Source organism: Manis javanica, chromosome 1 (assembly GCF_040802235.1).
Source record: "Manis javanica isolate MJ-LG chromosome 1, MJ_LKY, whole genome shotgun sequence".
Classification (NCBI taxonomy): Eukaryota; Metazoa; Chordata; class Mammalia; order Pholidota; family Manidae; genus Manis; species Manis javanica.
This window is the reverse complement of record NC_133156.1, coordinates 115,944,420-115,963,015: the sequence shown is the minus strand read 5'-3', so window position 1 is coordinate 115,963,015 and position 18,596 is coordinate 115,944,420.

Genomic DNA, 18,596 nt, shown 5'->3' with positions numbered 1-18,596 from the left:
GGTTACATTTAAGAGCAAGAGGTGGAAAGAGAAATCAAATAAAAGCTGGAGCCCATAGAGATGCTAATGTTGTTGGGGATTGAACAGGACTTCCACAGAGCAGAGAGGGACAGATTGAGCAGAGTAGGTACTGGCATTAGGTGCTACACATGGAGGAGAGGAGGAAAAAGAGCATGGGGGAGATTGGAAAGGTTGGAGGCTTGCCCTGAGGATGCTGAGAGTGAGTGACTGGATCAGGTTAGGAGAGAGCTGGGAGGGATTATAGTAAGAGAAGGAAGAGGTGAATGGGAAAGAAGTAGTGCCTGCTGTTTTAAGTATGATTATTTGCTAGATTTGCAATCAGTGGTCTGTGGATTTCAGTTCTGTCTCTGTCAGCTAATAGAGCTTTGGGGCTAGTAAATCAACATGTTTAAGTCTATTTCTTAATCTGTAAAATGGGGATCATAACTTTTGCCAGACAATTCTCACAAGTAGTCTGGAGAGCTGTGGTTAAATATGCACATATTAAATACACGTATTTCGTTAGAGGAAGGAATCTTTTTTAAGTTAAATTACTTGGTAAACTAAACTGTTGTTTAAGTTCAACATTTATAATCATTTTTTCTTAGAGAAGTTAGCATTTGTCAGCCCCAGAGTTCCAAGTGGAATGATGATATGCCTCCTAAGGAATGACATCCTCCAGGCGGGCAATCAGCATTTCCTTCTCAGGTGAACCACTCTAGGTGAAACGGGATTCAACAAGGTTGCCACAGGGAATTGAATCAGACTACAGTGAAACTTGGAAGGAGATTAAAATTAGGGGGCCCTTACGAGCTCTAGTTGTTTTTAGACCTTGGCATTTTCTTATAGAAAAAATACAATAAAAACCTCTATGCCTTTTTTCTATCAATCATTAGATATCTGCTTCATCTTCCCATGTTCAGGCTGGTCATTTTATTGAAAATTGTTCTCAATGCTGTGTGCTGTGTTTAGGAAAAGGGTGTAGAGGGGAGTAATTATGAGTACTTCTGGCCTTTCATCAAAATCCAGGAATCTTAAGTGACAGCTGTTTGAGGAGCTTGTCATTCAATTAAGCGGTTTGAAACCCTGCCAGTGGTTAAAAAATCTGTGGTTCATGAGTTTGCTGCCACTGGGGCCAGCACAGTCTCACCAAAGCACTCCCACTTCATTGGAAACCACCACTTTGCTGGCCTGGAAAGATGCTGGGCAGACATCCTGACCACCATGTTTATTTCTGGAGGGCAAAAATCACAATGGAAATTGGACCTGAGTCTAGTAAAAAATGATTTTTTCCCCCAAATGCATAACATGGCAGTTAGAAATGAAATGTCTGTACATGTTTTTAGTTCACTGAGAAGATGCAGAGGGGTAGGTACTAGAGGGGTACCAGCACATTTTCTTTATACTCTTTCCTTCTGCCCAGTGAAAATCCTATTTCTGCTTCAACTGATCATGATTTTCTTTTTCTTAAATGGTATTGCACTAGATACATGTAGGATGAAAAGAAAGTAGAAAGCAAAGTACTTTCTAGAATTTGCAAATTAGTAGGGGAGTTACAACAGATAGTGAACAATTTCAAGGCAATTCAATAGCCCTGGTGAGATTGTTAAGTACCAGGAGAGCCTGAGAGTTAGAAAATGACTTCCCTCAAGTGAAACGTACAGGTTTCTGGGAGGATATGAGAAGCCACCAAGCCCGTGTTGCCAGAGGTGGAGGGAGTACCACCCTGAGTGAGTTCTCTAGAATCAGTCTAGTCTGTCTCTGTTCCCTCTGTTTGGTTGCCTCTGCTTGGCTTCTTCTTCTTGTAATTGTGCTACCATCTATACTGGGGGCCAAATATTTATTATTGATATTCCATAGATTCAGTATTGCTTTTTGCTCTGAAAAGTGGTTAGAATTGTCTTGATGAGGTCTCCTTCATGGAATGGATTCCTAATCTGAAGGTCACTTTAGAATATTATGCTAAAACATTTTAAAGCCACTATAGATAAATAGAATTATTTTTAATAAATCAATATAATAGAAATAAATAGTAAAGAGATTACTTCTTAGAACTTGTCCTATAGGCTAGTAGGAACTATATGAAGTTTTCTTACCTCAGTTTTATATTATTACAAACCCTTACAAAATGAGGTTCACCTGCTCTTACATTTTATATCCTTCCTTGATGTCATCTAAATTATCCATTGCCAGAATTATATTGCCTTTATTTAAATTTGGTAGTCAACCAGGAAGTCTTTTTTATCAATGTCTGTCCTTATACCTCCAACTTAAGTAGCCTATTCTCTGAGAACAAAGGACATCCCCATTCAAAAAGTTGCCCCCTGTAACCCCAACCTGATACCTGTTTGCCTTTAAACCTTCCACAGTAGATCACTCCCCATGCATACAAGGCATATCCTCTCCTAGCTCCACATTTATCAGCACCAAAAAAGCAAACACCGCCATCTCACAGGTACACAGTATCTCCACACCTATTATGGTGGAGGGCAGTGGTGACCTCACCCTGGCCCAAACCACCCACAAGGAGCCTTTGATGTCACCGGAGCCTCATGTTTTAATACAGTCTAAACAACCTATGTTTGAACTGCAGGAGTCCTGTCTCCAGCCATATTAGAAGTGATATCAAAGACAGTCACATTTTAACGGTCTTTTCACTTTCAGACAGAGCAACAGGCAAGGGAAAATTTGGTGAGGCGATGTTTCTCCCTGTTTTAACTCTCCTGCTCATCCACACTCTGTCTCTCCTTCCCCACGCTATGCACATGCATACTTACCTGTCACTGGAGGGATCAACTGTTTGAGGAAAAGAAAGAGCTCTCAGGGAAAATGAACTCACTTCTTTTTACAGGTGAAAAAATACCCTACAGGAGATAGTTCTACATGGACTACATGGAGTAGGTGACATTGATATTTGGGGTTAGGCCCTTGGTAGACGTGTAGCACAGTGGGAGAGTAGTCACAAGGGGATGATAATTAGCAGCAGGCCAAGAAAGTCAGGAGTTTCAGACTCAAGGCTGATGATCATTTGAACAGAAAGAAAGTTTAATAATCATATTCTATAAGACGTTTATTTTACAGATGAGGATATTCTTGGTGTGAAATAGACTTGGGCCCTTTATGGAAAAAGATTCAGTGATCAAATTATTTCAAGTATGGCATAGTGTTGAAAGGCTCTGAGGAGCTATCTTTCATTTTAATATACACACACATAGGGGCGTTAAATCTTATGTTCAGACACTTAAGGGTCCTTTTTGTTTATGGACTTATAATAATAATAACACACACTTGCTATGTGATTATTTGTCCCACTCTTTAAGTACTTGATGGTTTTAATTCATTTAATTCTCATTACAACCCTATGAGGCAAGTACTATTGCTATCATTCCAATTTTCCAGATGAGACAACTGAAACATAGAGAAGTTAAGTAACCAGCTCCAGGGAGCCCAGTTAGGAAGTGCCAGAGGTAGGGTTCAAAGCTAGGCTTTTGGTTGCTGAGTCCATACCCTAACCCATCACATTATATTATGTTTCCGACAGGATTTGACTGAGAAAGTCAGAAATACAGTTTTAAAATGGAAATGATTAGATTAAATTTAGTTTTTTTTTTTAAAAGAAAAATACACTTTCATATTTGCATTTCTCTCATTGTGCCAGCATAATGATATGTAAATATTCAGCTGAGTAACTTCTGTGCTTCCTTGCCAAGCAACAGTAACCACAAAGAAGAAGATCCTTACCAAACTTTGACTAAGTGTCCTGTTTGTGTACCGCTCTGGAGGGAAAAATGTCTTTGGAAATTTCTTGACATTGCTTTCTTTGAAATTGTTAAAGCCTTTTGTTTACCAAACAGTGTACACTGTTAAAAGTAAAACTTCCTCTTGTTCTAAGTTTTGGCCCAGTTAGTTAATCTTTTAGAAGTGTTGAAAACAGGGCTTCAATTAGCAATTTTATCAGTTAACTCAGTCACTCATCTCTTGTTCTTATCTGAATCCTGGGTAGTGCAGGCACTTAGGGACATCAGAAAAAGGCCGACTTGTCAGTGTGACAGTTGAGAGGACTTCTGTGGAAGGAAAAAGAAAGATCTCAGAAATGGACAGCATTAAATGGAATCTGATACCAATCTGAAAGAAATTATCTCACCAAAGGAAACTAGAATAAGACTTGGTTTCTCATGTATTTCTCGTAATCCTCTATGGTATGTCACCTTTGTTAGTCAAGGCAGAGCCAGTGGTCTTGTGTAATGTGAAGATGGAACCCAATAAAGGGGAAATTTCTAAACCAGTTAACTAGTCTCTGAGCTGAACATTACCCTGGAGTGGTTTTTCACTATGCAAAAATAAAGGATTCTTTGGAAAGTTAATATAGGTCTTAGGGAACTCAGTTTCCTGCTGCGAAAAATACTAATAACATGAAGTATATAAAAAGAATATTAACATTTTATCTTCTCTTCAATCAGGGAGACTTGAATTTTTTTCCTAAATTCAATGTATTTTTCCTTGTGGTATCATTTATTGATTATATTCCTGATTTACTACCCATCTTGTTTTTCCTGTATTTGAACTGTCTTAAAATGTATCACTACCTGGAAATAAACCACTACATCTTAAGAAATGAAAAGCACTTAAGCTATAAAGGAAGATCCCTAATTTTATTATCTCAGCATGGGCCTACTTTCATTGCAACAGAAGAGCAAGTTACAGGAAAAAAAAAAACCCATAAGGGATACACTGGAGCCAGGAGATATTTATGCTTGCCTAAGCAGTTCTGATGATTTGATAGTTGAAATGTTTATGCTTTTGTTCACTTAGATAACATACTTAGGACATCTATTTTAAACAACAGATAATCGTAGTGGTGTACTGAGGGGGCTGACATAATGGTAGTTGGTGTCTGAGGATTATTAAAACAAACTTAAATGATTGTAGCATAGGGTGACTATTTTTGGCAAAGCATTTACTTAGCGTTTCATGCAAAAAATGATGGTGTTTTAGATTTATTATAAAGCCACAGAAAAACACATTTTTCTTCAGTAATGGAAGGGTAGAACATTAGTTAGAGCTTAAGGAAAACTGTCCTTATTTTTCTTTAAGCCTTGCTCGAAAAGTAAAATTGGTATATGGTCTTATTTTTTGTCTTTCGTTCTATTATTTTCCTCTTTATTGTTTGATATAATTTCAAAGCAGCTAAAAGCACCAAAATCAAAGACCAGGTTAAATTTTCCCTGAAGGATATTGAATGTCATGGTCATTATTCTAATAATAAGAGGTTTGTTTAGCTGCTTTGATTTCCACAAGCTTGAAAGCCGCTTTTCTGAGAAAATATGCCTCTTGTCTGAAGTTGTCTCACATGTAAGCAAGCTAAATATCATCCTGGTCTTTGAACCTGTAGCAGGATGGAATCCCTGCTGCCTTCATTTATTGAGATATAGAGAATTATTGGCAAGTAAAGTGCAAAATTTGGCTTAATAGGCTTTATTAGACTGTATTTTCTAGAATCTATGGAGGAGATTTGAATCTTAGACTTTGCTAGTTCCAACGATAGGACACCTGCACACAATTCCTGACTCTTCATGGAGCTAAAAATTTCTCACAATTACAAGATGATTATAACAATTATATATATATATATAATATATAATAATATATAATGTATAATTATGTACTTTGAGCAGTTATGGGTCTCTGTCCCTGACCATTACCTCATAATTTCCCAGCTCACACCCTCTGGTACCCAGACACCTACATCTATCCAGGATCTGTAATCTGTTCTTCCATTGTCTTTCATTGTCCATCCCAATTCTCATAGCCCTCTTTTCATCTTTAACTGACTTACATTCTGTCACTATAATCATTTACAATGTGATATATCTTCAACTCTTTGCCCCTTTCTGACTTTTTTATACTTTACTTACTGCTTGCTCTGACCCTGTGTAGTTGAACTTGGCTGGCAAAACACACATAAGCAAGTCGACTGGCCTCATTTGAAATCTGTCACCACTAACCTCAAGTGAGCCTCAAGAAGACCACAATATGTTTGTATTTCCCTAGTCCATTCACTCTGTCTCTTAAGAGAGGCAGTGGTTCCCAACCAGGAGTGATCCCCCTGCCCTCCAGAGGACACTGACAATGTCTGGAGTTTGGAGATGTTTTTGGTTGTCACATCTGGAGGAAGGTATGCTACTGGCATCTAGTGGGCAGAGGTCAGGGGATGCTGCTCAATGTCCTATGATACATGAATAGCCTTTCTCCCACTAAACAAAGAATTATCCTACCTCAAATGTCTATAGTGCCAAGGTTGAGAATCCATGTGTAAAAGATTTAATATCTTTTGTCTCTTTAAAATTCCAATACTCCCTCATATCTGTACTTTCAGCTAATAATCTTCTTTTTTCATCTGAGAAAATAAAAGCAATTTGAAGAGACTTGCTTAAACTCCTGCTAGCACACCTGCCCATCTCCCTGTATGGGGCTTTTTTTTTCTGTTACTGTGGATACCCATCCCTGTCCTAGATACGGCTGACCCCTCCACATACGTACTACATCCCCTCCCCTCTTCTCTACTCAGGGACAGACTGCCTGTAATTTTCCATTTATTTCTCTTGAATTACCAATTTCCCCCCATTGTACTAGATTATTCCCATTAGCAAAACATCATGCTGATAATATCGCCTATCTTAAGAATGAAAACAAACAAAAACCAAATCTCTCTTGATTTCACATTCCCTTTAAAGGCAGCCTGGTCCCTAATTATTCGCCTTCTCCTCTGTCTTGAACCTACTCTAAGTAGAAGTTCATTTGTTCCATTCCAGAGAAACAGTTCTTGTAAAGGTCACTAATCATGCATCCATTGTTTCAACTAGTGAGCATTTAGTTATCTTCAACTTTGTTATGCCATCCATGAGTTTTTACATAGTCAACCACTCCCTCTTCCTTGAAACCATTTCTTTAGCTGGCTTCAGGACACCACAGTGTCCTAGTTTTCTTCCTCCTTTATGTGTCTCTCTTTTCAGCTTTCTTTGTTGGTCTCTGTATGGTATAATAAGAGAGTTATTTGGCCTTTGTACCTGGGTTCCTGGTATCCAGCTGTAACTCTAGGGGCAAAATCCCAGGGCAAAATACCTTTCAAACTGAAATCACTAGAAGAGAGAAATAAAGTGGGAGAAACCCTTTTATTTCTTACAAGCAGTCATCCACTTCTGCTCTCCTGTGTCTCTTGTGACCCAGCTGCAGAAGAGGCCCCCACCCAAACTCTGGGTCCAGAAAAGCACTCCTTGCCCTTGTAATTACCTATTGTGTTACCTACCCAATGGAAACACCTATTGCGTGGAGATGCACTAAAGCCAGGGAAGAGATTCTGGAAATATTGCAATTTTACCCATAGCCAACCCCTCCAGAAATCTCACCATACAATCTGCTGGTTATCCATCTTCTGGTGAGGCCTCTGGGTGAGAAAACTGGAGCATTATAACCGGACTAATAACATGCAAGAGCAACAGCAATAAAATCACAATAATCCTCAAGCTGGAGGATTCAGCCAAGTTCAAAGTCCTATGCAGATTAAGTCCATAGTTCACCCATTCCACAGGCAGGCATTAGCTGAATGGGTAGGGAGTTCATAGCAGTCATCCTGCAGCAGCTGCAGCCAGGGGATGGGTCCAGGCCACAGGGACTGTAGAAGAAAATAACCTTAAGGGCAATAAGATACATAATTTAATGTTACCAGCATAGGCAAATCTTGTCCATCAGGTAGGATGCATGCAAGAGAGTGGTCCTGGGATAGGACAGTGGCAGGAATGGGATCTCATCCTGGTCTAGTATATCAGACCTTCACTCCCTCCCAGTGGGAGTTACAGATAGGTCAATATATAGGGTTATGGGAGGTACCTTCACTAGCCATAAAGGTAAAACAAAACTTCCACGTAAGATGCTCCTATCTCCCAGACATTTTGGGTATACTACCATGATCCTTGGGGGCCACTCTGCTATTACTCCAGGAATATACAGGAGGCCAGTTTCCAGGCCTTTTCCCCAAGGTGCCAGAAGGGACAGCCATTGCTGGTCCATGTGTTAAAATGTCCAGGGCCATGTCCACTCAACAGTGTCTCCAGGGTTTAATGCAGTTGGGGCTGGCAGCAGCATGTTGCTCTGCTGTCCATATCCTGGCTTCAATAACTCCTCTTTGGTTTGCACATACAGTTGTATAGGAGAGGCAGCAATGTGTATTAGCATATCCACAGGGCTCAAGGCTCCTTTTTGGGGCTTCTCATTCAAACACCATAGCCCTGCCCATAAACGAACTGAACAACCCCATAGACTATTGGTGTCTGACTTCAGGCCGGATTTCAAAAACCATTGTATCTATCTATCATGCCTGGCCCAGTAGGGTTATATGGTACATGAAACTTCCACTTTATTCCTAATTGCTGCACCCACTCTTGTAACTCATGCCCAGTAAAGTGGGTGTCTTGATCACTCTCAATCACCTGTGGGTGGCCATAGGCTGCAAAGAGACATTTTTGGCCCCTCTTGATGGTTTGCTGATCTGCATGACATGCAGGAAAAGCAACCAACAGTCCAGTAGCTATGTCGACACAAGTCATGGCATACTGATATCTTTCTAATATGGGCAGAGGCCCTATATAGTCTATCTGCCACCTGACAAAGGGTATAGGTCCCTTACTATTTTCCCATGTTGCTGTGGGACTCTGTGTAAGTCCCTCTTAGAGCATACAAGGCACTCCTTCTGGCCTCTGCTGACTTCTTCAAAGGTCAGTGGCAAGCCCCAGTGACTGGCTACAGCCCACATTGTCTTTTGCCCAGTGTGCAACAAACACTGATGTAACCACTGGGCTACATCAGAGGCAGGCTTTTCTTCTAGCAAGTGCACCTGGGCCAATGTGCCTGCTTCATCATTCTCTGGGGATGCCAAAGGCAAATGGCCAGTCACATGATATACAGTGACTGTCTTAGTCTGACCAGAGGCCCATAGGTCTTGTCACAACTGTTGCCCCCAAAGGGGCCAGTGACCAACGATCCAGTTGGCATGGTACCATGTTGGTAGCCACAGGGTCAAGCCCCGATACATAGCCCAGCTGTCAGTGCAGACAACTATAGGGGAAAGCTCCTGGGTGATTGTGAGCCATACTGCCTGCAACTCAGCCCATTGGCTGCCCTTCCCCTCTCTATCCTCCATCCATATTGTCTCAGTCTTAGGATGGAAAGCCACAGCCCTCCACTTTGGGGGCTGCCCATGATTGGAGCTGTCTGTATACCAAGCATCTTCAGGTATAGGGGCTTTTCCCTCTTGATAAGGACTCTTGGCTGCCAATGGCTCAAGAGCAAGTTCTTCCTGTTTTCCATTGGTATATGTCACTGGCCCCAAAAAACAATGGAGTTCTCCACTTACGGGGCTATTAGAGAGGGTGCTATGCTGCTCTAAATATGCACCCCATTTAGCCAGTGCAGGCATTTGTGCGATTGCCACTCCATGGCCTTTGGGTCCAGTCTCTCACCCACCCCTCAATGGGATAGGTGGTTATTACCTTGGTTGGAGCTGTTCCAGTGATGGGCTCCGTAGCCAGCAAGGCGTGGTACACAGCAGCCAGTAGCTTCTCTATCAGGGTGTACTGGACCTCTGCTCCTTTCCATAGTTGTGACCAGAAGCCAATAGGTTGGCATGTCCATTCAAGCCACTGCCAAAGGCCCCATCCATAACCATCTTCCATTACATGAACATCCAGCTCACAGGGCCGTGATGAGTCCATTACACTAAAGGCCTGCACAGTCTTGACTGCTCACTTAGCAGCAGTAAAAGCAGCTGCATATGTTTCATCCCAGTCCCACCTGATGCCCTTCCATACTGACTGGTATAAGGGCTTCAGAATATGTGCCAAGTGTGAGGTAAACACACTCCAGAAGCTCAAAGGACCCCAAAACTCTTATGATACTGCCATAGTGGTAGGAGTAGGGAAAGCCTGGACCTTGTCTGTAATTGCTTCAGGAATAACTTTAGTTTTACCCGACCAGACAACCCCCAAGAATTTTACTGACAAACCAGGTCCCTGAACCTTGGTGCTGTTCACACACATCCTTTCTTCTGTAGATGTTGTATCAGTCTAGAAACTACCCCTTCTAAATATGCAAGAGAGTCAGATGTGAGCATGATATCATCAGCGTAGTGAAACACCGCACCATTTGTGGTTTCTTCAATGGGTCACAAGTCCGTGACAAATGGTGGGACTGAGGAGGTATCTCTGTGGAAGGACAGTGAATGTCACTGCTGGCCTTCCCACTTGAAGGCAAACTGTTCTTGACTTTCTTGTGCTATGTCAATAGAGAAGAAAGCATCAGCAAGATCCACAACATAATGATATGTCCCTAGTTCATGACAGAGTGTGTCCATAAGGGCTGCTATAGAGGGGATAGCAGCATGAAGGGGGTGTGACTTTATTCAATTCTCTTTAATCCCCGGTCATATGCCAGGAGCCGCCTGGCTTTTTCACTGGCCACACTGGGGAATTAAAAGGACTATGAGCAGACTTTATGCTGCCCACCTTCTCCAACTCCTATAGAGTTTCTCCAATTTCCTTGTGCCTCCCAGGTAATTTATACTGCTTAGTATTTGTCACCTGCCAAAGTACAGGCAGAGCTACAGCTGGGTGCTTAACATGTCCCCTCAGAACTGCCTTTACCACACATACCCTCAGTGTGAACTCACCTCCGGTGGTCTGTAACCATAGGCTCTACAGGATATCTATCCCCAAAATATATTCAGAGATGGGAGAAATGTACACAGTATACTCCTTTGGGAGTAAATGCCCTATTGTTAATGGGATTTAGGCTTTCTTCACTCTAATTGCCTTACCCCCATAGCCATCTATCACAGCAGAGGTCCCAGGAAAACTTCAGAGTTGCCATAAATCAGAGAACATTCAGCTCCTGTGTCCTCTAGCACCAGGACATGTTGTACATTCACAGTGGACCAGTGAAGTGCTAATTCTACATGTGGTCTCCAGTTCCAACCACATTCCCCAAGGGGGGGCCTTGATCCCCCCTACCTCAGTCAAACCATGACACCCAGTCATCCTCCTGTGGGTGTGAGGGCCTAAGCACAGTCTGAGTACTGTCCCCCAGGAAGTCTTGCAGGGACACATGCTGGCCATGGGGCTTTGCCTCTGGTTTCTGTGTCCTGGACCTCAGTGGCTGGAACTGGTGCTCTGGCTTTAATTGGTGCCAGAGTTCTAACAAGATCTAATTGGGCTGCCGGTCAAGTTTTTCTTTCACTAGCTTGGCCTTTGTCAAATTAACCCACATGTGAATCCTTAAGACTGTCACAGGGCCCTTTGCACCTTTCCTTTCAGTCATAGCCCATCTTCCTTCTTTGCTCTTGCTGTTTCAACCTCCTCCAGATCTGCTAAAGTATGAGTAGCCTTATGTGGGGAAGTTGGGGTTCCTATGGCCAGGATCCTCATTGAACTTAAACTACCTGATGATGTAACTGGCCTGTTGCTGGGCTGCCGCTTCAACACCTGTAGGCAATAAGCTATTATTGCACTACATAGAGAGCTCGGCCTAGTGCTCTGGGCGGAGGTGGAGATGCTAGTGCTCAACCTACTGCCAGGAGAACAAGCTGGATAGTAAACCCTTTCACCCCAAAGAAAGTTTTGCTGTCAATTTCTTTGGTCACATTGAATCCATAGCAGACTTGCCTGGGGCTGAAACCCCTTGGCAAGACAATTGGCGAAAGTCAGCAGGGTTCACTGTTGACCAAAGGAAGACAGGCTGCCCTTATGGGAGGGGTGCTTCAGGGGGCTGCCCCTGTGAATGGGGAGACAGTGGATCATCCCCCAGTGGGTATGTGGTCTGAGGTGGCCTGCCTTCTAGAGGACTGGGCCCTACCTCAGGACTGGAGGCAAGTGGAGGTGACACCTGAGGCGGTAGGGGTGGCTCTTAGTATAGTAAGCAAAGCCTTTGAGAAGCAGAGTGCCCGTGAGGCAGCGGGGACTGTGGGTTGGCTGCTTCTCACAGTATTAAAAAGGTCTACAGAGGAGACCCAAGAAATGGTGGCGCAAGAACGCGAGCTGCAGACTTCTGTGGATGCCCTGAGGAGGGAAATGGTATTGATGCGGAAGGAGGTGGCACAAGAACGTGAACTGCAAACCTCTGTGGATTCCCTGAGGAAGGAGATGGCCTGGATGCGGGAGGAGGCAGCATGAGTGCGCCGGCAGCAGGGAGCCATTAGAGACGAGACAGCAGCACTGCCAGGGTTCTGAAGGAGGAAGAGGCCATCAAGGAAAGGACGAACTCCTGAGGGAAGCACAGGCAGAGGTGGCCCGAGAACATCAGCTGCATAGCATTGAGCTGAAGGTAAGATACCTTCTGAGGACAGAGGTAGCATTGCTGTGAGGCACAGTAGAAAAGGTAGAGGTTGTAGCAGAGGAGGCACTTGGGAGAGGTGAGAGAAAGGTGCCGTCAGCCCCAGAAATGGAGGAGCTGGAGCAGGATGAAGGGGTGGTGCCAGAGGCATTGGCACCTCCTGTATTGAAAGCATGCCCAGTGGTTGTAAAGAAAATAAAGACCCAGCAGCTGAAAGTTCCCCAAGGAGAGGAGCAGCCCCCTCTCCAGGTCGTGGAGCACTCTGTGGTCTGCCCCTATGCTCAGGCTGAGCTGGTGGATTTGGGCTCCTGGTTTAGACAGAAACCCTCAGAGTCAATATCAGCTTGGCTCCTGTGTCTGTGGGACTTAGGGGTGGATGGAATTGTTCTGTCGGGATCAGAGATAGGGAAGCTGTGTTCCCTGACAGTGCAGCCTGCCTTGAGGCAGCGATTACAAAATGCACATCAGACCCCAGGGAGTCACTCCCTCCTCGATTGGCTTATGGCTGCACTTCATGCTGTATGGCCCAATCCAGGTGATCTGCCATCCTCCCCTGTTAGATGGCAGACATATGCTGAGCTCCAGCAGGTGCTACGAGAGCTAGGCATAAGAAATGCCATCTATAGTCCAGAGAATTATAACCCAGATGAAGAGATTTTCCCTACTGGGATGAGAAATACTGTACTTCAAATGGCTCCTACATCACTCTTCAGGTCTCTAGTGGCCATTCTTTACCCCCACTTAGGGCAGCCCATAAGCGAGGTGACATGTACAGTAGCAGACTTAGGAGAGGCAGAAGCAATGAGAATCTGGAAAGAAATAAGACCTGTTACTCACAAGAAGAATTTACAGGGCCCTGTGAGGGTTACAAGGACCCAGATGTGGGTTGATTTAATATGGGCAGGAGCAGATGGAAGGAAATTAGATGGAAATTCCAGTAGGATCTTACTGGAGCTATAGCAACAGCTGAAACCAGAGCAACACTTCCTGCCATTAAGACCAAAGAGGCAGAGGTCAGAGACAGAGCCATGAGTCCAGCCTGTGTGTTTGCAAGACTTCCTGCTGGAGAGCAAGCCAACCTCACTTGAGCCCACACAGTAAGATGATTGGAGAACACGGTTCGACTGAGGGAAAGGTCGAGGTATCTGCCCTGAGGGATCAGGGGGACCGAAGGCCACATGTTGAATTAGCTATCCATTGGTCTCCAGTGAACATACAACGTGTCCTGGCTCTGGTGGACACAGGGGCTGAATGTCCATTGATTCATGGTAACCCTGAGTGGTTCCCTGGGACCCCCACTATCATAGATGGGTACCAGGAGAAGGCTATCAGGGTGAAAAAAGCCCAAATCCCTTTGGGAATAGGGAGTCTACCCCAAAAGAGTATACTGTGTGTGTATCTCCTATTCCTGAGTATATTTTGGGGATTGATATCCTGCAGGGTCTATGGTTGCAGACCACTGCAGGTGAGTTCAGACTGAGAGTACGTGTGGTGAAGGCAGTTCTGAGGGGACATGCTAGGCACCCACCCATAGCTTTGCCTGTGCCTCGGCCGGGTGACTAATACCAAACAATACAAACTGCCTGGAGGGCATAAAGAGATTGGAGAAACTCTCCACGAGCTGGAAAAGGTGGGTATTATAAAGCCCACCCATAGTCCTTTCAATTCCCCAATGTGGCCTGTAAAAAAGCCAGATGGCTCCTGGCGTATGACTGTGGATTATAGAGAACTGAATAAAGTCAAACCCCTATGCATGCTGCTGTCTCCTCTATTGCAGCCTTGATGGATACCCTCAGCCATGAACTAGGAACATAACCATTATGTGGTAGATCTTGCTAATGCCTTCTTTCCATTGACATTGAGCAGGAAAGTCAGGAACAGTTTGCCTTCATGTGGGAAGGACAGCAATGGACTTTCACCGTCCTCCCACAGGGATACCTCCACAGCCCCACCATCTGTTGTGGACTTGTAGTCCAGGGCTTGGCTACATGGGAGAAACCACCAATGGTGCAGCTGTGCCGTTATATTGATGATGTCATGCTCACATCCAATTCTCTTTCAGATCTAGAAGGTGCAGCACCTAGACTGCTGCAACATTTGCAGGAGAAAGGATGGGCTGTGAACAGCACCAAGGTTCAGGGACCTGGTTTGTCTGTTAAATTCTTGGGGGTCGTCTGGTCAGGTAAGACCAAAGTTATACCAGAAGCAGTTATAGACAAAGTCCAGGCCTTTCCTGTCCCCACAACTGTAGCATTGCTGCAGGAGTTTCTGGGCCTTCTAGGCTACTGGAGAGTGTTTATACTGCACTTGGTGCAATTCTGAAGCCCTTATACTGGTTGGTACGAAAGGGTGTCAGGTGGAACTGGGATGAGACATGTGCATCTGCCTTTACTACAGCAAAACAGGCAGTCAAGGCCATGCAGGCCTTGAGTGTGATAGACCCATCAAGGCTCCATGAGCTGAATGTTCATGTTACTGAAGATGGTTATGGCTGGGGTCTCTGGCAGCAGCTTGAACGAACTCGCCAACCTGTTGGATTCTGATCACAACTCTGTAAAGGGGCAAAGGTACGATACACTCTGATAGAAAAGCAACTGACTGCTGTGTATCACGCCTTGCTGGCTACAGAACCCATCACTGGAATGGCCCCAATAAAGGTAATAACCACCTATCCCATCTTGGGGTGGGTACGAGACTGGACCCAAAAGCCAAGGAGTGGTGTGGCACAAACACCCACACTAGCCAAGTGGAGTGCTTACCTACAGCAGCATAGTGCTCTCTCTAGTAGCCCTTTGAGTGAAGAACTCCCAACACTTTTTGGGGCAGGTGACATATACTAGTGAAAAGCAGGAAGAACTTGCTTTTGAACCATTAGTAGCAGAGAGTCCATATCAGGAGGGAAGAGCCCCTATACCCAAAGATGCATGGTACACAGATGGCTCCAGCCATGGGTATTCCCCAAAATGAAAGGCCATAGCTTTCCATCCTAAGACTAAGACAATATGGATGGAAGATGGTGAGGGGAAGAGCAGCCAATGGGTAGAGTTGCAGGCTGTGTGGCTTGTGATCAGCCAGGAGCCCTCCCCTATAGTTGTCTGCACTGACAGCTGGGCTATCTATCAGGGCTTGACCCTGTGGCTACTAACCTCGTACCATGCCAACTGACTGGTTGGTCACCAACCCCTTTGGGGGCAAGACTTATGGGCCTGTGGTCAGACTAAAATAATTACGGTACACCATGTGACAGGTCATTTGCCACTGGCATCCCCAGGAAATGATGAGGCAGATAAATTGGCCCAGATACATTGGCTAGAAGGAAAGCCTGCCTTTGATGTAGCCCAATGGCTACATCAGCGTTTGCTGCATGCAGGGCAAAAGACAATGTGGGCTGTAGCCCGTCAGTGGGGCTTGCCTTTGACCTTTGAAGAAGTTAGTAGAGCCTGGCAGGAGTGTGTTGTGTGCTCCAAAAGGGACTTATACCAAGTTCCACAGCAACATGGGACAATAGCTAAGGGGCCTATACCCCTCATCAGGTGGCAGATAGACTATATTGGGCCTCTACGCTGTGTCAGAAGGATATCGGTATGTGATGACCTGTGTGGACACAGCTACTGGACTTCTGGTTGCTTTTCCTACCCATTGTGCAGACCAGCAAGTGACCAAAAGAGGCCTAGAGCATCTCTTTGCTGCCTATGGTCAACCACAGGTGATTGAGAGTGATCAGGGCACCCATTTTACTGGACATACGCTGCAAGAATGGATACGACAGCTGGGAATCAAGTGGAAGTTTCGTGTGCCATACAATCCTACCATAGTAGGCATGATAGAGGGGCACAATGGCTTGTTAAAGTCCAGACTAAAGTCAGATACCAATAGTCTGTGGGGATGGTCAGTCCGCTATGGACCGTGCTATGGCATTTGAATGAGAGACCCCGAAAGGGTGCCCTGAGCCCTGTAGACATGTTAGCACATATGGCTGCCTCGTCTATACAACTGCAAGTACAAACCAAGGAAGAATCACTGAAGCTGAGGTTTGGCCACCAGAATAACATCTTGCTGCCATTACCAACTGCACTGAACTCAGGAGATTCCATTGAATGGACATGGCCTTGGTCCTTTCGACACGTGGACCAACGATGGCTGGCTCTCCTGGCACCTTGGGGACAAGGCCTGGAAGCTGGCCTCCTGTGTATTCCTGGAATAACATCAGGGTGGCCGCCAAAGGCCATAGTCGTGTATCCTGAACGGCCAGAAGGTAGGAGCATCTTACCGGGGAGTTTTGTCTTATCATTATGGCCAGTGCATGCACCTCCAGTAGAACTATATATAGACCCTTCAGTAACCCCTACCAGGAAAGAAATAAAAGTATGGTATACTAGACCTAGAAGGGACAAAACCCATAGCTTATTATTGAACAATCACCGGTGACTGTACATGATCCAGACACACATTAAGTTAGTCTCAAGGGAACAGCCAACCTGGTGGACTGGATAAAAGCAATTATAAGGTCTGTTTACTTTGAGAAGAGACTGGCCAAGAGAATGCAGAGAGGCAGAGGAGAGAGTCAGGATTTATCCTAGCAAGGTGGAAATTTTTAAGTGGTTATTAAGAAATGGGGTGAGTAAAGCAAATGTTGATAGGAACAAAAGAAATAGGGAAAAGAAAGGCAAGAGTCAAAGAACTGATCCTTGCAGAATGGAAATCCTTAGATGGTGATTAAGAAATGGGATGAATAAAATAGATATTGATAAAACTGAAACAATGGTCTTAGTATAGCACTAAGATTGGGTGTACCAAATGGATCCTCTGCTGGTCCTCCAACATTAAAATGACCTAAACTAGTCCCCTCTATTTGCTTCAGTTTGTAGAAATTAAGCCATAAGGCATCAACATAGGCAAATCAGTAAGTGTGATGCACTGCATTAATATAATGAAAGACAAAGGTCATATGATCATCTCAGTAGATGCATAAAAAGCATTTGACAAAATACATCTTTGTCTGATAAAAATTCTCAGTAAATTGGCTATAGAAGGAACATAAATTATGTCTGAAGTAGTTATGTTTCTTTACCTGAATGTATTTTGGTGATAGACATTGTATCTCACTGCTTTGTAAACCAGAAGGTGTGTGAATGTGCCCTTATGCAATATCACTTGGACATACTAAATGAGGACCAATAAGACTGCCTGAAGTCACACAGTGTAGAACAGAAGCTGAGTGCTGGTATGCATACATTCTCTATATGGAGTGTAGGTGGGACTTATAATAAAAGGTGGTGAGCTTCTCCCAGAACTGATTACTAGGACTTTGGACTAGTGAATTTTCATTTGTTTTAGTCTGTTTGGGATGCTAGCAAAAGGACCATAGACTTGATGGTTTAGGAACAACAGAAATTTATGTCTCAGTTCTGGAGGCTGTAAGCATGAGATCAGGAGGGTACCAGTATGGCTGAGTTCTGTGAGGACCCTCTTCCAGACTGCAGCCTGCCAACTTCCTATGTCCTCATACAGCAGAGAGCACGGGGGGAAGCAGGCTTTCTCATGACTCTTGTAAAAGCACTAATCTCATTCATGAGGGATCCACACTCATAACCCCATCTAAGCCTAAATATCTCCCAAATGCTCCTTTGAATATCATTCTGTTGAGGAGGGTAGAGTTTCAAAATGTGAATTTTTTGGGGACACAAGCTTTCATATCTTTACAGCAGTTGAAGGGCAATTACTAGTTTGCTATCAAATATTAATTGAAACTATCCTTATGATGGAAGGATATAAAATAATATTGGAATTTGAGATACCCTTGATATCTTGGATGATATTGAAGAAACATTCTAATGGAGCAGACAATGCCCAGAAGAGTTCCATAATAAATGGAAGTGGTTTATACCAGATCATGTTACCAAATGAATGCAAGCAAGAGTTACTCATGAGCAGGGAGCCTCTTTTTCCCTAGGCTGAATTTTGAATTTTGTGAAGAGCAGCTAGATTCTATTGCCACTTGGACAGTGCCCTATAAACAACTCCCGATTGACCAACAAACAGCTGCTTGGTTTATGGATGGCAGTTCCAAGGTGAATGGGCAACATTCTATTCGGAAGGCTACTACTCTGATCGAGAAAAACGAATTAGTTCAGTTGGCTGAATTGCACACTCTTAACCAGCAGTGATGGAAGCATTGAACAATGACAAAAACCTCTATGTTTCAGTTTTTATTAACT